General features: G+C 33.7%; 1 protein-coding gene across 1 annotated transcript in view; it reads left to right on the forward strand.

Annotated features, from left to right (window-relative positions):
• Positions 1-3,123: 3,123 nt before the first annotated feature.
• LOC128991571 (5'-AMP-activated protein kinase subunit gamma-2-like) overlaps positions 3,124-20,353 on the forward strand; it is a 298,663-nt gene continuing 281,433 nt past the window's right edge. The window contains exon 1 of the mRNA XM_054414581.1: positions 3,124-3,416. The gene's annotated coding sequence lies outside the window, so the exon portion shown is untranslated. The remainder of the gene's footprint in view (positions 3,417-20,353) is intronic.

Consider the following 20,353-nt stretch of genomic DNA (forward strand, 5'->3'; position numbering starts at 1 on the left):
ATCCTGCTAAGAATCTGATTATCTCAACAGTGTGCTGTTTAGAGTCGTTAATCATTCGGGATTGAAATATTTCGTATGCGTTCCCTGCGTCGAGAGGTCCATTTAATTAATTGTTGGCCATCTGCCAGATTACTTCTTTAACTGATGACTGAAACAAGAATAAATTATGATATGCAGAAGGTATAATCAATTTAATTCCAAAATCAGTGGTACAGTCCACGCACAAAATAGTATATTTCGCATTGGTGTTGGAAGTTGGTACAACAAACAGTGGGAAGACAACTGATTGTTTTAAGATCATTATTAAAAGCTAAATCCTAAAGTGACTTGCTAAATAGGTATTTTATTTATTTATGTTAGATGTAATCATAATTACTATTACCTAAGGCTTTTAGTAAAGGAAGGTCGCCACTAATACATTTATCCTTGTTTGTTCTCTAGTTAGGATAGGAAGTATTTCTTAAAGTATTACAGTAGTTGGTTACGGATGCTAGAAAAAACGATTGGTGATTGGGGGGATTTGAACCCTTTGGCTCCAGGACAAAAGTCCCACGCTCTAACCACTGGACTTAGCCATCCCCCTAATTTATAGTGATCAAAAAAATAATTTTTTAATACCAATTTTTAAGCCAATTTTTTGTTTTCAAATAGAATATGTCAAAAGGTTTCATTACAGAAGGGTATACTTACTAGTAGTAGATTGTTTTTTGCCACCATTCTTAAACTCTCATGAACTTTTAAGAACAAAGAATTTGGAATATGACAATTCTGACAAAAAGAAAAAGGTATTTAAATTGCAAAAACGAATCATTAGAATAATTTATTCTCTCAAAGCTAGAGAATTATGTGAAGATATATTTAAAATCAATAACATTCTTAATTTTTCCTAGCCTGTACATCTATAATTTGCTAATTTTTATGAAACAAGACATCTCTATATTTTCTGTTACTTCAGACAACCACAATTATGACACCAGTCACAAAGACTGCCTTAACATATCCCAAACACAAATCTTCTACCTTTGAACTTTCATAATAAATTATAATTCATAAATTCATGATAAATTTGTAACATTTGTTTTATTAAAAATATTATGACGTGACTTACTCTGGGATTTAGTTCTTCCTTCAAATGTGGCTCGGCAATCTCACAACTTACTTGTGTTGCAGGAAAAGATATTGCTTGCAGCATCTCTGTAGGAGTTGTGCTACTACTTTTTCTGCGTTATCTATATAACTCTGTGCTGTCCGATGAAGCACTATCTCATGGTTCAGACATGGATCAGACAATTTAAGCCATATTAATTATTTCCAGTACCGCTTGAGTGCGTAGACTTATTATTTTTATCCATTGAGGATTAGAATTACTAATTTTACTAACTATTAGGCCTACCATGTCCGGTGACACCGTTGGCTAGTGTCAACACGATTTTGTTTCTATTATTTCAGAGTTGATTTCATGACTTGTGCTTCACTTTTCGGATATAACTAGAGAATGAGTTATTGTTTATGATTATATCGTTTTATTTGGTTTAAATGACTGAAATAACAAGAAATAAATTGTTAATAAAACACGACCTCTACAGTGCACCGGACATAACTAACGAAACAATTGGCTTCAGCTGTTCCACAAGGATGGAAAATCTACTAAGGGACTATGTTTTATCTATGCTTTTACCTTGTCTACTCTTTAATCTATGCTATTGGGGAGCGAGCTGGTCTATTGGTAGAGCACGGGACTTCGGTTCCGGGTTAAAATCCCGCCTAATCACCAATGTATTTTATCATAGTGATAATGTCGCAACCGGCCAACCCCTGTCTAGACAAGTCTAGTCTGAAATAATGTGAAAAACAATTCCGGGCTCGTACCTAGCGTTCTAAGACAAAATACCCCGTCGCAGCAAACCTGCAGCCTAAGTGAATTTCCATTTGCCTGATTTAATTAGCATTAGGTTTTACTAATAACTAGGTTTGCTGCAGGGGGGGGGGGCAATAAAGTGTGTTTTTAGCAAAATATTTACATTTTAATATAAAATAAAGAAATTTGCCAGGTTTGATCAACATATATCTAGAAATAAACAAACCACAACAGTTAACTTATTCTCCATAAAAATAACAATTTTAAATTTACAATTTTTTGGATTTTCTACGTAACCGCCCAAAGCAATTCTGTATACTAAACTATTTTTTAAGATCTTTAAATGGTTTGAAGAGCAATTGGGAAATTTTGTGTTTTAAGGGCAAAAATGAGAAAAGCCAATTTTTACCCCATAAACCCCCCCCCCCCCCCCCATAAAGCCCTGTTCCCATGGTCCGATCATGCTGGTTCGCAATCTCATTTTGGTTTATCCCGCCTTACATCTTCAAGCCAAATTTCATAAAAACTGGGAAAAATTTTGGCCTCCAGAGACACAAAAATGAAAAAGTATATCCGTCCCGTGTCCAGGTTTTAACGTGCCACTTACGGCAATAGCTACTTCCCTATAGGGAAATTAGCTAAAAATCTATGCTATTACTACAAAATGAAGAACGAGCCATTTGTAAAACATCACTTCACATCTGATACGTTTACCATACTACTCTGGTTTTATATGTTAGTGTTAACTAAAATTTACCCTGGAAATATCTGGGTGACATCAACTCGTTGAAGCGTGGCCGGGCCAACTTTACATCGTTGGGCCGGAAATGAAACGCACATCAAAACAAGCATACAATTTAGGATGAGAAAAGATTTCTTGCATTTATGTTTGCACTTTAGTATCCAAAGTCAATGGCTGAAATGTGATACAGTAATTAAATTTCAACATAACAATAACTAAATAATGTTCATGCAGTATTATATCGAAAACATGATTTGACAACAACCATAGGAAAATTGACTTAAAACACATATTTTATATTTTCTTATATATGTATTACAACGCTTTGATGACGTCAGAAAATGTGCTTTTGTCACCTACCGTACCATGAAGTTGCTTAGGCACTGTGCTTTTGGTTCGTCGATCGGTCCATTAGTCGTTTAGTGCTGCACTCTATAGAAGAGAAGAGCTGCATGAACAAAGGAAACTTTTATGTTTACCTTAATTGCCGACAGGCAGTGCTGTAGTCGCAGCAACTGTCGTTGCGGACGAACTGAACTCGGATATCGGGGCAACAAACTTTTGCCAAATGTCGGTAATTGTTTCGGTAAAGCAGTGTTATTAAAACAGTGTTTTAGTGCGTGGTTATCTAATTTTAGTGTATATTTTCACATTAGTTCGTATGTTATTCGCGGGAGTGATTATGATGCATTTAAGGGACATCAATAAAGTAGACATAAAGGTTATGTTCATCAGCAGCTGATCCATTTTCTAGATCCCTGAGATCTAAGACTGATAATTAATTATTTACCTTTTGTAAAGGATCTCGTAAGAAAGGTACCGTAAAATTTTACTTTTTTAAATTTTAATACATCTAATTTACAGTCTTGTATCTTGAATGCACTGTATTTAAATTTAGAATCACAAGCTTAACTAAGTTATGGCTGATGGTACCCTATGCTACTGCACAAGATAAGTTATACCTAGGCCTAAATCTGGCAAACGATAATTTCGATAATTTTGGAACAGTCTTGTTATCATTGTGATTTCAGCTAAATCCATGGTGGGGTCTATAATCTTTAATTTGGCAAAACTTCAACCTCTTAGGAACCTGTCATAAAAAATAAAGTTAAGTTTACAGCAGGTTAAGAAAACTTGATGTTTCTGTTACTTCCTAAATTTTTTAGGCCTAATTAATTTTTTTGTCAACATATAATATTAACTGTTTGTAGATTGAATTAGGACTGCTTATGATTCAGCTTACACAATATGGATACGATATTGAATAGATACCGGTAGCTTAATTAGGCCTACTTAAAATTACATACGATACACTTATCTACGATTTTCCTGTCACTGGAACGACTTCTAAATCAACTCATAACGATAAGTTAGGGGAGGTTTTAGAAAGGGATGAGTTTCAAAAGCCTAAATTAAAGTTAGGTTAAGTTAGAGTTGCATATAAAAACAATTGCAAAGATTTAATAGGCCTATCAAGAGAAAAAAAATAAAAATTCCTACCTACCTGTCATTAAAATTTTACATGATTAGCTTAGCCTATCAGATTAATATCAAAATTAGCCTAGTCGTGTTGTTAAATTGAGGTTTAATTAATGTAAGTTAGCCTACCTGTGCTGAATGTGAAACAATAATTTATCAGGTAGGCTAGTTAAAAGACTAAGTTAAGTATAAGCCCTAGCTTTTTTGTATCAATATCATCAGGCCTCTTTATCCATTTCCTTATCCCTCAAAGTCAAAATTGTTATGATTGTCAGACAAAACACAGAATAAACAATTATAACACCGGAACTCAAAGACCATACAAACAACATTTTAAACCCAAAACAACCCAGTCAAGTACTAATATTGCTTGATGTGGTACCAGTGAAAGGCGAGTCAAGACTACAAAATGTAGGATTATCACAATACACAATGCTTCACAGGGACTATATCACACAATATTAGTAATTGACCATTTCATTCCTTTAAAACACAAATAACATTTTGTTTAAACATATTTTCACTTTCTTTGTATAAGTTACCATATCCTAGTAGTAGGTTAAAGCTAGAAGCCTTCCATTAGTGTTAAATCCAATTAAGATATCTCTAAATTTAGTTGAAGCCTACCTCAAGGTAGACTAACAGTATTTTTGTTTGATAAGCAAATTAGCTTACTTGGTTTTGTGTCCTCTTTCCAAAAAAGTATTAGCTTAACTTTTAAGTACTTGCAGTCAAGGTGGACCGTGAGCAAATTGTAATAGGGTTCGATTTTGAGGCAAAACGAACAATGCGATAGCCTTTTACTTACTGCTGTGGCCACTGGTACCCGAAATGCTACTGGCTTCCCCACACACTGCCTCCATACACCTCTGTGTCTTGCGTCCTCCTTCTTTCTTCCCAGTTTTCTCATGTCATTTCTACTTGGTCCCACCATCTCAGTTTCGGTCCACCAAGGGGTCTTCTTCCTTCTGGGTTGTTCTCCAGTACTTTCTTTGGTAAAGAGTTGTAAAAGCCTTTTACAAAAAAAATTATGTTTGAGGCAGTTAATTAGGTGAATCAAACTCACTAATAACTACAGTAAATTTAATCTGTTGCTTTTTGATCCAAACAATAAAGATTGTTTTATTTACCTCGAAATCAGGTTGGGACAATTATGAAAAAAGTACCTTAGCCTATTTAAAACTCATTTTTATACAACCTTTTGTCTCTTGTGTACAATCAGACTGTGGATAAATATTCAACTGAGTATTAAATTAAAATTCACATTTAAACCGTTAAAAAAGAATGTTGGTCGTCATCACTGAATCTTTTAAGCAATCTCTTCAAAAAATCACTCTAGGGGAGCGAAGCCCTAAACAAAACAAATATTTTAGTTAGCATACCACTCTTCATTCCGCCAGATCATTTAAGCTAGACGAGTTAGACACTCCATTTGTAAAAATTGGTTAAGTAGCACTACTGTAACGGTTGGAAAAGGGATGTACCAGGGCAAACCCTTTTTGTAAGTTAAATCAATATGGTGGACCTGTTTGACATCTATTTTATGTATAGCCTAGAGTTAAAAACAATTTCTTGTATCATTCCGACACCTCGGTAACATACAGTATTTATTAGTGTCTAGAACAATTGCAATGCTGTAGATGTATCAGTATGCTAACAGTTGGAGATTTAGGTCAAAGTAATGTTTGCAATAAACCCTTACCTCACCTTATAAAGGAATGTTGCCTCAAGCAAGCTCATTAAAAACAAGTCTGTTTCAGCGTCTAATTTCATAATGAGTGCTGTATCGATTATCTTTGTAATCATGTGCCACTCATGTTTTATTCTGTGATCATTAATGAGTTTTTATAAGCGTGGTATTTTGACGAATTTTCCAATGATTATTATTTTGTGTTGTTTAAAAATCTTTTAGTAAGCAACATCTTTAGAACAAACTTAATTTTTTTTATGTAAACAAACTTCAAATTTTTAAATATTCAAACAAATTAGGGTCTTTTTCAAAAAGGCTGCCACTGTTGAAGCTGTGAAAAACCCATAGTTTGGGTTAGGTTAGTTTAGTTTATAGCTTGACTCATACATCTTTTATTGACTGAACAGAAATAATCACAAAACTCAAACAATTTAATCGTGTAGGGATAGGGAAACTAAAATTGTGGCGGCTCTCTTCTGAAAGAGACTTGGTTTTTATCTTCGCGATGTACCATTTAGCGACATATTAGCTTGATTTTAATGCTTCCTGTATCTAAGAGAGTGGTTAAAATAGTGGATGGGGTTGAAATAATATTAAGTTTGCTGATGTTCTGCTTATGTCAGGTTGTCAGACTAAAAAAATATGAGGATATATAGTAAGTTATAAAAAAAGAGTTGTCAGTAAGATTTTTATAAAATTTTTAATTAAGCACAAGTAGGTGTAAGAAATTTTGTCTTCAGTAGGCTAACTTACTATATTCTCATATTTTTGAAGTCTGACAACCTAAATGAAAAATTGTTAATTCTCACAGTAATAAAATCAAGTAGTTTTGAATTCGCTTTTGATTAATACATAACTAGGTGAACCCGTGCGAATTCGCACGAATAATAAATTAGGATATTATTATAGCAACGTCGTTGTATCGACGTTGGTCTTGACCTCAATCGTTGGCTATATGCATTCTAAGTTCTTTTTGCTGTTCAGTAGTAGTAGTTTGCAGGACGGAGCTGAAAACTTGCGCGTATGGATTAATATAAACCAAATTTTGAATCAAAATGTGCATGAGTACAGTGCTGCAAGAGCCATTAGCTTTGTTTAGCATTCTTTCTTGAACAGCGGTTTCAACGTCGTAGATATGATTTTGGGCATATGTGGGATGCACCCCTTCTGACAGTTGTAAAGGTGCCAATTGTTGATACAGTATTGTATAATTATATATTCTATGTTTCCATTCCTCTATGTATCTCCATTCCCCTTCCGTTCCACCCTCTAGTTTCATTCCAACTACAGACACTCTTCCGTCAACTCCTCAACATGTGACCCTGTGTATCTGTTGTGACTACAATGTGGTTTTATTAATAAACTTGTGTTACTAATTACACACTTGTTTTAATTAATTAATATGACCCATAAACATGGTGTCAGGTTATGTGTTAGTTTTCACTTGTGTGAACAGTAAATTCAGTGCTAGTCAGCAGATTAAAGTGGATTAGTTTTAGGTTAGGTTACGCGAGAATTGCCGTAAGTACCTAGCATAACCTATTACTCAGTGTGGATAATCTTCATTGAAGAATAAATTTCAGTAAGAACTGTCAAATTACCGTAGTAAAATGGCTTCCTCATCATCTAGCCCAAATACAAATGCCAGTATCGATTCAAATATAGGCCCCATAAGTTTAGAAGGAAACCTAGCCCAGAATTGGACGTTTTGGTATCAACGTTTCAAGATATTCCTAACTGCCTCAAACCTTGATAAGGAGGAAGATGAACGGAAAATTGCAATCCTTTTGCATAATTTAGGTGCAAAGTGTTTCGAAATTTTCAATTCCTTTAATCTAGACTCTAATTCATTAACCAACTACAACACTGTGGTAGATAAGTTCCAGGCCTACTTTTCCCCAAAGAAGAACTTGACTGTAGAAAGACACAAATTCCTCACCAGAAAGCAAAATCCCGGTGAAAGTTTTGACTCGTTCTTCACAGATTTGGTTAATAAAAGCTTAAACTGTGAATTCAAAGAACTTCGCGAAGACCTAGTGCGTGATGTAATGATATGTGGCCTCGAAAATCAGCATATGAAGGAAAGACTTTTACGGGAATCGGACCTCACCCTAAACAAAGCTGTTGCCATATGCAAAGCTGCTGAACTGTCGTCAATTCAAATTAAAGAAATAGAAGGAGCCCAAATTGCCCAAGTTAGCGCCTCAAGCAAATTCGCCAAGCCTAAAGTGACACCCAGCGCTCATCAGTCAAATAGCCAGTCTAAGTTTAGGCTTAATCATAAGAAATTCATTAATAGTTGTAGAAATTGTGGTAGAAATCATTTAGTGAATCAATGTCCCGCGTATGGTATTGAATGTTTTTCTTGTAAGCATAAGAACCATTTTGCAAATTACTGTCAATCTAAGTCAAAACCAACTAATAATCAAATCAAAAGCCAAAATAGGCCTACAAAGTCCTTCAAAAAAGTGAATGAAGTAAATTTTGATGAACTAAATGAGACTCAACCTAGTGAAAACCTAGATGAAAATAACCTACACCTTGAGAATTTCACTATTGAATGTGTGAATCATACTCAAACTTCTGCTGATTGGTTTGAAAACGTAGGAATTAACAGTAAAGTTGTCAAATTTAAACTTGACAGTGGAGCTCAAACTAACCTAATTTCGTTTTCACTTTTCAAAGAGTTAGGTCTAGATCAGAACATAATCTACAAATGTAACGTTACTGTTTCATCTTTCACGGGTCAACAAGTAAATGTCATTGGTAAAGTTGATATAATTTGCAAGGTTAAGAACAAAACACACTTAATCTCTTTTGTAATAGTAGATATAAAATGTACACCATTGTTAGGCCTAGAAACCTGCTGTAGCTTAGGTCTCATAAGTAGAACAGTGAATTCTGTAACAGTTGAAAACGCTGATGACTTTGTTTTCAAAGATTATCAAACCATGTTTGATGGTAACTTAGGTACAATCCCTGGTGAGATTAAATTAGAATTGTGTAGTAATTATGAGGCTAAAGTTGAGCCTCCAAGAAGAGTCCCTTTTGCTTTGTTGGAGCCTTTAAAAAATGAGCTAAACAGAATGGAGAAATTGGGCATAATAGTTAAAATAGACGAACCTACTGAATGGGTACATGGTATGGTTTTAATTAATAAAAAAGGCTCTGGTCTTAGAGTTGTACTAGACCCCAGAAATCTAAATAAGTATTTAAAGCGTCCCCATTGTCAAATTCCCAATGCAGAAGAGATTAGTAGTAAGCTAACAAATTCTAAAATATATTCTGTTCTTGATGCTAGTTCTGCCTTTTGGATGTTTAAGCTTGATGAAAATTCAAGTAGGTTATGTACCTTTAATACACCATTTGCAAGATACAGATTTCTACGTATGCCCTATGGAATCAGTTGTGCCCCTGACTATTTTCAATCTAAAATGACAGAGTTATTTGGTAATATTGAGGGCGTAGTGTGCTATTTTGATGATATTTGTATTAGTGCGGCTGATCAAAAATCTCATGACGAGCGACTTCGTAAAGTCTTAGAAATCGCAAAGGCTAACGGCATCAAGTTTAACATGTCCAAATGCAAGTTCCGTGTGCCTAAAGTTAAATTTGTCGGGTTTGAGTACTCAGAGTGTGGCGTTTCTCCAGACTCTTCGAAGGTTCTTGCGATACAGCATATGCAGGTCCCAGCTGATCGCAAAGAGCTGGAAAGGTTTCTTGGCGTGACTAATTATCTATCTAAATTCATCCCTAACTATTCAACAATAACAACACCTTTAAGAGAGTTGTTACGAAAGGATGTTGTTTTTCGTTGGGATCAGCCACAAGATATCGCGTTCCGGAAATTAAAAGGGATTTTGGTCAGCCCCCCAGTCTTATGTTATTTTGATCCTAAAAAAGCTGTGACATTGTCTGTTGATAGTAGCTCAACAGGTCTAGGAGCGGTGTTATTGTGTGATAGTAACCCAGTGGCCTATGCTTCAAGGTCATTGACTCCGAGCCAGGTAAATTATAGTCAAATTGAGAAAGAAATGCTAGCCATAGCATTTGGTTGTACCAGATTTCATCAGTACATATTTTCTAAGAAAATAACTGTAGAGACAGACCATAAGCCCCTAGTTAGCTTATTCAAAAAGCCTTTGTCACAAGCCCCTTTGAGACTGCAAACTATGTTGTTAAAAGTGCAAAGATATGATCTTGACGTGATCTACAAGCCTGGTAAACTTCTGTATATATTGCAGACACCTTATCAAGGTCATCCTTACCCTTTCAAACTAAAGAGGAAATTGATCATACAGATGATGATATAATATGCCAAGTTAATTTGTTCAAAAATAGTTTACCTATTTCTCGAGAAAAATTTAGCTTGTTTGTTTCTAAGACAGATGAGGACAGTACTTTAGTTCAAGTAAGAGAATTTGTTAAATCTGGGTGGCCTGAAAACAAAAATAATCTTGACAATTCTGTAAAACCGTTTTGGAACTTAAGGGATAGTCTCCATGTAATTGACAAACTTGTGTTTAAAAATGATAGATTAATAGTTCCTTGCAGTTTGCAAAAAGATATGTTAACAAAACTGCACGAAGGTCATGTTGGTGTAAGTACATGTGAAAAGAGAGCAAAAAATATTTTGTATTGGCCTAGTATAAAGTCAGACATACAGGAGTTTGTAAATAATTGTATGACATGTGCTTTACATTCCCCCAATAACTGTAAAGAACCAATCCTGTTTCATGAAATACCATCCCTGCCATGGTCCAAAGTTTCAGCAGACCTCTTTGAATTAAAATCTGTGCACTACTTAGTTGTAATGGATTATTACTCTAAATACATTGAATTAGTGTCTCTAAATGATATTAGCTCAAAAGGTGTTATTAACAAATTAAAGTCAATGTTTGCAAGACATGGAATTCCCCAAATACTAGTAACTGATCCAGGTACTCAGTTCACTAGTCATGAGTTTTAAATATTTGTAAATAGCTATGAATTTAGTCATGTCTTATCGTCACCAAAGCACTCCCAGTCCAACGGACAGATTGAGTCAGGAGTAAAAATAGCCAAAGGTATACTGAAAAAATGTGAACATTCAAAAACAGACCCCTACATCGGTTTACTCAATTACAGGAACACTCCTAAAGGTAATTTACCTTCACCCGCACAATTATTGTTTTCGAGAAACTTAAATTCATTATTACCATGTTCAGCAAAGTTCCTAGAGCCAAAGGTCACAAAACCAAACCCCAATCTTGTAAATAAAAGAAAACAGTCTGTTCAAAAATATTATGACAAACATGTTAAACCTTTATCAGAGTTGAATGTAAATGACAAAGTTCTTTTTAAAAAGAACCTAGATGGTCCTTGGTCCCCTGGTAAGATAACAGCTTTAGGAAATGCACCCCGTTCCTATGTGGTAAAGGATGATAATGGTAGATTGTATAATCGCAACAGAAAGTTTTTTATTTTATCTCCAACTGACAATCCCGATGAAAATGTAAATCCATCTCTTCCTAGCACCAATTCTAAGGATCCTAATCATAAAAACCAGAGTCCCACTCCCAACCAACAAAAATGTCTAATTCAGCCCAGTCCTTTGATTCCTCCCACTCCCAGTGGTCATGATGAAAATAATGTTATCCAAAACATGGAGGGTTATGTGACTAAAAGAGGTAGAACAATCAGAAATCCTAGGAGACTTACATTTGATGCTAACTAGTACTTCATTGTAACCTAACTAGATATGAGTAGGCTGAAAATGTTTGTTTAGTTCTTTCACATATTCTTAACAGTAAAAGTAAAAAATTTGTTATTTGTTGATAAGGGAGATGTTGATACAGTATTGTATAATTATATATTCTATGTTTCCATTCCTCTATGTATCTCCATTCCCCTTCCGTTCCACCCTCTAGTTTCATTCCAACTACAGACACTCTTCCGTCAACTCCTCAACATGTGACCCTGTGTATCTGTTGTGACTACAATGTGGTTTTATTAATAAACTTGTGTTACTAATTACACACTTGTTTTAATTAATTAATATGACCCATAAACACCAATTGGGTGATAAATTATGTTGTGCACCTTATACATGAAAGGCCCTTCACCGTTATATACTTCAATTTTAGCTCGAGTGCTGACCATTGCGAGCGCAGAGTTGTACAATCTAATGTTCTCTTTGTAGTTTCTGCTCAAATGATTTGCCATTAAGCCATGATGAGCCATTTAGTAGGCTCTGGATATAATAGATTTCTCGTTATGGTGGTAGGTAGATTCACTTTTCCTTTATGGCAGCAGGATGAAAATCCTTCGCCTCGTCCTCTTTGCTCTTCTTTAAGATGTAGCGCACCACATTTCTGACATTTTAATGTAAGTTTATTTGTAAGTGTAATTTTGTAAGTATACATTGCCACTAACTGTTCCAGCTCCTCATCTGGGCTCCTTACGTTTTGCATTGCTTGCCGTATGTTGACTCGCCATGTCCGACCGGCAATATTTCTTTGTTGTCGGTTCCTTGGCATGTTTAAACGAAAATATAATGTAAAACTTTTCTCCCGTCGTGTCCTAATAGGTAACATTTCTTTGCCGGGTTTCTAATAATTTTTAAAAACATTCAAACTGTTTACATTTCAAAACCAAACAAAACAGCTGGGATTTAATGTTTGTAAAACTAATGTATTGACATCTGTTTCTGAATATAATGACATTCAAATCAATCACAATGTTATCCTTATGGAAGGAATTTTGAGGGCAGCCAACGCCCTTAAAAAGTTATATTTCGAAAATCTAAAGCCAGTTTGCACATCTACACACCTAGAAGAACATTTTGGTATATAGTATGTGGGGTTAAATCTTAACACAAAAAAGCCTTATTGTTCACAAAGTTTCATGTTGCGTATTAAATATATAGATTTCTACCCAAACACAACTAACCCCTCCCTCATCTCTATTGAACAAACTTTTAGACTTAAAAAATATTAAGTAGGTTACAGTACCACAAAGCATAAAATAAAAATATTTAAATTGTCTAGGTATATAGATTTTATCCTTTCATACGTTTCATTCGTATACTATAACAATCATATTTCCAAATCCAGTTTTTGCGCATTTATTAAGTTTGCATACATGTTAAGAAAGGCTTTTCATCCAAAGAAATGCACTTGTAAGTTTGATTGTGTAAGCAAGACAAAAGTATGTGTCAGTTTGCAATGCTGTGTGTTTGTTCACTACAAGATCCACAGGTGCATCTCACAGAGCTTCAAGTACATAGATCATTTAGTAATCACTGACTCTCTACATGTTCATTCATAATATCTACATAACCTTGAAAAAAAGCCATGTTCTATACTTGTGGAGGTAACAATGTCACCTGATAACCCAATAAGACTCTCAAGCAAACAGCTGATTGACATTACTGATTTTTGAAGTAAGCTAGATAACAGAGTACCCTATGCAGCTGTCAAAGATAAACAAGTTAAAGATGGCTAAGTTAAGTCAGCTGATTGGATGATTGGTCAGGGAAAAAGCTTATCAGTGACTTTTTTTGTAGTTTGACAGAATCAGACAAATCCATACTTATTTTGAGTTTGTAAAAATGAGATGTTTGTTTTTTGTCTGCACTTTCATTACGTTAAAATTACTAAACTAATAAATTCAACTAGTTGCTGTCATCAAGAATTTAATTACATTAGGGTTTTATAGTTTTTTGGGGTGATGTGGATAACTATCTGTATTTGATGCATTAACAAAAAATGAAATGGATTTTCAAAGAGTTGACCATTGGAAGGGTTTTTTTGCATTAAGTGTTTGACCTCTAATTTTTTTTTTATCATAAGACAATTTTAAGTGTGTATGTACGATCGATCTCCTTTAAAATTTTCACATAGTGATTATCAAATCGCAATCTAGTATTCTGCAGTATCATTAGTAATAATGGTTAGATTAGACCAAGTTATTCAAAATTTATAAAGATAATTTATATCCCTAATGCTGCTGAGGCTTAAGTAACCTGTTGAAGTATTTTACTCATGTTGGTTTTGGCTATTCATAGTTCCTCTCAGGGTAACTTTAGTGAGTCCTAGAAAACAAATTGATTCTGAATGTAATGTCAATCTTAAAAAATTATAATCGTTGGAAACCTTAAATTAAAGATGTAATATAAAATAATAATAAAAAAATACTGTATTGAACAGATGGTATGGGAACTTTTATGCTAATGGTACAAAACATTGGGATTTAATTATGCTACGGAGGTCCTTGTAAATTTATTACCGTTAATAAAATTGAGCAAAGTAATTGTTAAAAATCCAATAGATTTCAGTATGGTGCATGAAAATAAACTTGTTGAATGACTTGGTATGATGATGTTTAATATGATTGGTTGATGTTGACAACTGTTCACTAAATTAATGGGTCATTCAATAAGCAAGGGTCTTGTACTGAACTGTGATAAGGAAATACAAACTCAACATCAATATGTACTGCCTATAACTGGTCGGTTATTGGCTGAAATAATAGTACCAAATATATTGAGGCTGTATGATACTTACTTGGCACTTTAATTTTCATTTTATTTCAATAATTTAATTTTGATGAAGGATTTATTTGTGCAAAACCAATAAGTTATTAGAGGTTTTATAAATAATTCGTTGTGGGTATAATCGATAAATGACCTCACTGATACGTAGATATACTGACATGTAGATATACTGACATGTCTGTGACATCACTAAACAAGTTATACCACCGACTGACAACCATAAAAATATTGCCAGTGACAAAATACCTCATTTATTTCAACTCAAGATAACAACTAAACTCATTATTATTCCTCAAAACAAAATTGAATTGAATTTTTACACAATCAAAACCCATGATTGTCAATTTGAAATTTTAATTTTTAAAACCAGCTCTTTAAGTAAACATATTACAAAAAGATTTAAGTTTACACAATGTTTGACTACAATTATAGATCCAGTAAAGTTGTATTTCAAATCGGTTAAAACATTACACGTTACAAAAGAAATTAAACTGCTACAGAAAAATCAAGCTTTAGGTTGAATGATAATCAAAAAATGTTGTACTGTTTACATCTCATTCTTCTATATTTCAAGAAACTTTATGAAGTGGTTAAAATCCGTGTCAGGAATTAAGAATTCAAAAAACTCACATTATTAATTCTCGTAGGCTACACACCTTTCTAGCAAATTAATGGCAAGCCTCTTAATTTAATTTGAAAATAGGTTATGTTAAGTTCGTTCATGTGCTTAGCAATGAAAAGCAATTATTTTTCAAAGAATCAGACAAATGAGCTTTTATTGCATATTAACATTTTGAAACCCAATGTAAAAAACTGTTGCACATTTAAAATATTGGATAAAAATTGTCAACTTATAAAAAAACCTAAACATTTTGGTTTTACGGTAGTTTTAGAATTGTGGATCAGCACTTTTTTGGGCCCTGTTAAAAAAAAGCCCTAAATCATAAACATTAAACATGTTTGACCTATACAGGGTGATTTGTACTCAGTGTGACAATTTTTTTTTATGTAAGTACAAAGTAAATGAAGTGTTATGATGCATATCAAATGTTCCAAGTCTCAAAATTAGCGTCCCAAAAAATTATTTTATGTTTTTCAAAAATAACCATGCTTTTAAACTTAATACAGCGATTTCTCAATTACCTGTATATGGATTTGAGTAGATAATGACATTTTCGTGTTCTACATTAAATTTTGAACAAGAATAATGGAAAATGACGGAGGATCAGTTGTAAAAACTCCATTGTAAATAGATTCCAAGATAAAAATTAAGATATTTGATAAAAATTTTAAAAAACAATGGTCTATTGTATTTTTCACACCCTGTATACAAGAAAGTGTTGGAATATGTTAAAAACTGCGCCATTTTATAAGCTTTCCAACCATATGCTACACAATTGAGGTTTAGATATTTTTTTGATTGTTTTAGTGGTTTGAATACCAGAAAACAGGGAACTTTTTTACTGTTTTTACTGTTCAAGCTGAATCAAAAATACAACTTTTGCTTAATACCGACTTTCTATGTTTTAAATGTTAAAGCGTACATAAGCAGACATAAACCTCAATAGTGTAGCATATCCTTGGAAAGCTTATAAAATGGCGCAGTTTTTAACATATTCAGACACTTTCTTGTATACAGGGTGTGAAAAATGCAATAGACCATTGTTTTTAAAATTTTTATCAAACATCTTAATTTTTATCTTTGAATCTATTTACAATGGAGTTTTTACAACTGATCCTCCGTCATTTTATATTATTCTTGTTCAAAATTTAATGTAGAACACGAAAATTACATTATCTACTCAAATCCATATACAGGTAATTGAGAAATCGCTGTATTAAGTTTAAAAACATGGTTATTTTTGAAAAACATAAAATAATTTTTTGGGAAGCTAATTTTTAGACTTGGAACATTTGATATGCATCATCACACTTCATTTACTTTGTACTTACACCAAAAAAATTTTGTCACACTGAGTACAAATCACCCTGTATATCAAATTACTCTATTGATGCCAACACACGGTTTATGATGTACTTATTTTTGTCAGCGAAATCCTAAGTGACAAAAGGAGCTCGGTGCTAAGCCACTAATTATGTTTGAGGACGAAAATAGCGACGAACAAACATGTGCTAACAACAGCTACATGTTAGAAACATTGGCTGTGCGCGTGAACTGAAGGTTGCGGTACTTTCTTTTGGCACGGTTTTTATTGCTTTCACTCAAAGATTTTACCAACTTTATCCAGACTTTTATATACCCTACCTATTGAATCATTACATTTGAACATTGTTTACGGATTTTATTAGCGAATTTCCCATATAGGGAAGAAGCTATTACCGTAGGTATCATGATCAGTCCTAGACCCGCTGCCGATTTAATTTTTTTCGTTTTGAGGTCCCCAGAGACCAAAACACCCTTCGTTAAAATAAAAATATACAGGGTGTTCAAAAAAGGTGGGGACATATTTTACCTAGTGATTCCTTGGGCCAAAATAAAGAGAAAATCAAGTATAAAAATTGTTCCAAAATCGCTTCGTTAACAATATATCCGCCATATTGTATTTTTTACATAAACATTTTTATCTTTGGACTTTTTCATCTGATCTTTATAAAACTTGGTATGTATGTTAAGATCAATGATCAAAGAGACCCATGGTAGAAAAAAATCATCTTGATTCAACTTAAATTTTCAAAATGGCGGCCATTTAAATTTTTTAAACTTAAATTACTCAAAAACGGCTGATTTTATGAACAAACGTCTAGAATACTTTTATTTAGCATTTTAAATTCCCTATCAAACGATACCAAGTTCAAAAAGATCGAATAAGAAATACCTGATATATGACGATTTTTAGTTGTAAAATGGGTAGAACAAGGCAGAGGCTAATCAGGTTTGGAAGCAAAGCGATTTTGAAAAAAGTTTTATACGTGGTTTTCTCTGTATTTTCACCCAAGGAATCACTAGGTAAAATTTGTCCCCACCTTTTTTGAACACCCTGTATATATGTGTGTCCATTAGCGCGATAACTCGTGCAAAAGTGATCCGATTTTGATGAAATTTGGTACAAACGTGTAAACCTACACGCATTCGAACGAGATCGCGAACCAGAATGATCGGACGGGGAACGGGGGGGGGGGGGTTCATAAAAGGGGGTTTTATGGGGGTAAAAACGGAATTTTCCAATTTTAGACCCTAAAAAAATTAAATTTTGCAATTTTCTTTCCAAATTTAGTAGAGCTTAAAGACAAATAATTTTGTACTGAAGCGTTTTCATGCACTTGTTAGGGAGAAAGTTAAACAAAACTGTAAATTTTAAATTCCCATGTTATTGTTATGGAGAATAAGTAAACTGTTGCAGTTTGCTTGTTAAGTTTGCTTGACCTAGTAAAAGTTAGTGTACCTCGAAAAAACCGATGTTCAGACATTCATGTCGTTTATAAATTTACAGCTTTGTTTACAACTCAAGTTAGCCAAGCCAATCATAACTCGAGTATTTGTTGAACCATCGTACGCACTTACGAGTGTAACTTTACTATCTCAACCACTCCGACGATATAACAATGTAAACACATTTCAAAACAGACGTCATCACCACGGCACCAAATTGAAAGTTGTTGAATAATATTTTAATCATAATGCTTTCGTTTTTATTTTTGTTATCTAAATGTGAGTATTAGTTTTTTTTTATTGATGAAACTGAATTCAATAATATTAACCACCCCACCAACTTAAATCTCTTACCCTTATTCTGTTTAGCTAGTTTTTACCCTCCATTTTTAGCCTAATTTATTGAACGATAAATTTCTTGTGCTAAAAATTAAATATATTTTCAAAACAACGAAATTAACATAGTTAGTAGAAAATCTCACAATGGATAAAATGTTTCTTAATCTGCTATATCAACCTATTTTATCTGATACCATTTGCGTTTCGATTCTTGTCTCTAAACAAAACTGGTATGAAGGGGTGCAAAAACCTGTTATTTTACATTGTAGATGGTTGCTCACATGTATAAAATCATAACTTTTTACTCCTTTATGACTGCTTGATTTAGAAGAAATTTTCGAAGATTCGTGAAAATCAAAAATCAAAAATCAAAACTTTTGTGTAACGAACATATTCTAGACACATTCGTTTGGTTATGTGCTTGGTCACTTCGCAAGCAGTAATTTTAAATTTATCTTACAATTTGTGAATTACGTAAATGTGACGTTATATTCGATGCTATCCTCACGATGCCGCAAAACTGATAAAATATTTAGGATGCGTTCTGAAGTGGGAGTGAGATGAAAACAGCCAGTGAGAGGGGGATGAGAAGCCCTCAAGAGATGGTGGATTATTTCCCCCCCCCCCCACCCCCCCTGATCCGACTTAGCCGCTGGTCTTGTCATTTAAATGAGAATGCCAGATAAGTCGCCATTCTCCTGCCACAAAGTTTCATATTTCACGTGGTTGTTGCTTAAGTCAAGGTTGTTGTTGGAAAAATATATCTGTTTAAATTTATCTTGATGTTTAAGTCTTTGTGGAGCTTTGTAACTGTAGTTGGGTGTTTAAGTGGATTGCTAGTCTGGTAATAGAAATGTGGCTGGTTCGATTTTGAGAGAAGTTAAAATCGTTTAAATGTTTATAAACTTGACTTATAAACCGTACACTAAAAACCGACTTGAGAATGTAACCGTACATTGTTTCTGTGATTTACAATATTGGCGACATTAATTTGATTAATTGCATATTATTATTGCTACTGGGTACATAAACAACGTTGAGGGGTGTTGCCATTTTTTACACTTCTTATGTTTATTATTTGACAACTGGCTGATTGCATTGCTCATAAAACCTGTCTATCAATACACATTTAGCTAAAATCGTGAACTGATTGTGATTCTTATACATTTTATAGTAAATGTAGCAACAGCTACAAGCCCTGTCGACAGCAGGCAGGGCTTCTCTCTGAGGAATATTAGATTAAGCTTAAGCTAATAGTTGGAATTGCTTCCGGTTGTACGTACTGTATTAGTGCTTAAAACAGCACATTAAATGTAAACTTTAATGCAGATGATTAATTTACTTAATTTACAAATAGTCTGAAGTGAAGTAGTAATGTAAAACCAAAGATTACATATGCTACGCAATTTTTATTTTTACATTTTGCGTAGCATATATAATCTTTGGTAAAACCAATGGTGAAATTAAAGCCAATTTTAGACTACCGTAACAATGAATATCCGATAGATTACTGCGTACGTTATTTATAATGTTTAGTAAGACGTTTTCCTGACGTTTCGAGATTCGTAACTGATCCCGTCCTCTGGCAAGAAAACATAAATTGGTACACAATCGCAATTTAACCCTTGAGGAGCAAGCTAGAGAGCAAAACTTCGGTTTCCGAAGGTTTCTAGCTCAAATCCCGTCGCCAATGAATTTTATCTAAAAAATAATGCTGCAACCCATCCTTCTATGCCTAGCCTTAAAGTTATTTGAAAAACAATGTCAAATAAAAAATCTCAAACCTAGCCAAAGTCTGGACAATTATAAAATGAAAACAACACCGAAATCTGCATATTCTCAAAACAATAAACAAAACATCCCTTAGAAAATTATCGGGTCTTTAAATTTTTTTCTGCAGCCTGTTTTAAAAAAGTTCCATGATCAAAGTAAGTTTCGTGCGGCCCCCCTAGCGTGTGTGGCGAAGGTGAATCTACTTCTATGTAGTCACGCATAACCATCGAGCCGTGGGTGGACTTAAACTAGCTTATGTTCTATTTATATCTGTGTTATATTTACATGAATACATTGTAAGTATTGCATTTATCGTAGCCTTCGAGAAGTGATAATTATTGTAGTGGGATTTTGTGTTTTCTCTGTTATGTTGTTGTTTTTATCCGTTATTTGTTTACAACAAAAAATAAAAATGATTAAATACTTGAAAAGAATATTTATTTCGTTTTGGTGCTATTGTACAAATGAAACGCGTTTAACTATCAAAACACTTTAGATACATTGTATGCAATGTAAAATCGCGGAAGATGGCAAATACAGTATGT

Source organism: Macrosteles quadrilineatus, unplaced genomic scaffold (assembly GCF_028750875.1).
Source record: "Macrosteles quadrilineatus isolate MER2022 unplaced genomic scaffold, UCM_ALF_1.0 Scaffold_4__1_contigs__length_99947679, whole genome shotgun sequence".
Lineage (NCBI taxonomy): Eukaryota > Metazoa > Arthropoda > Insecta > Hemiptera > Cicadellidae > Macrosteles > Macrosteles quadrilineatus.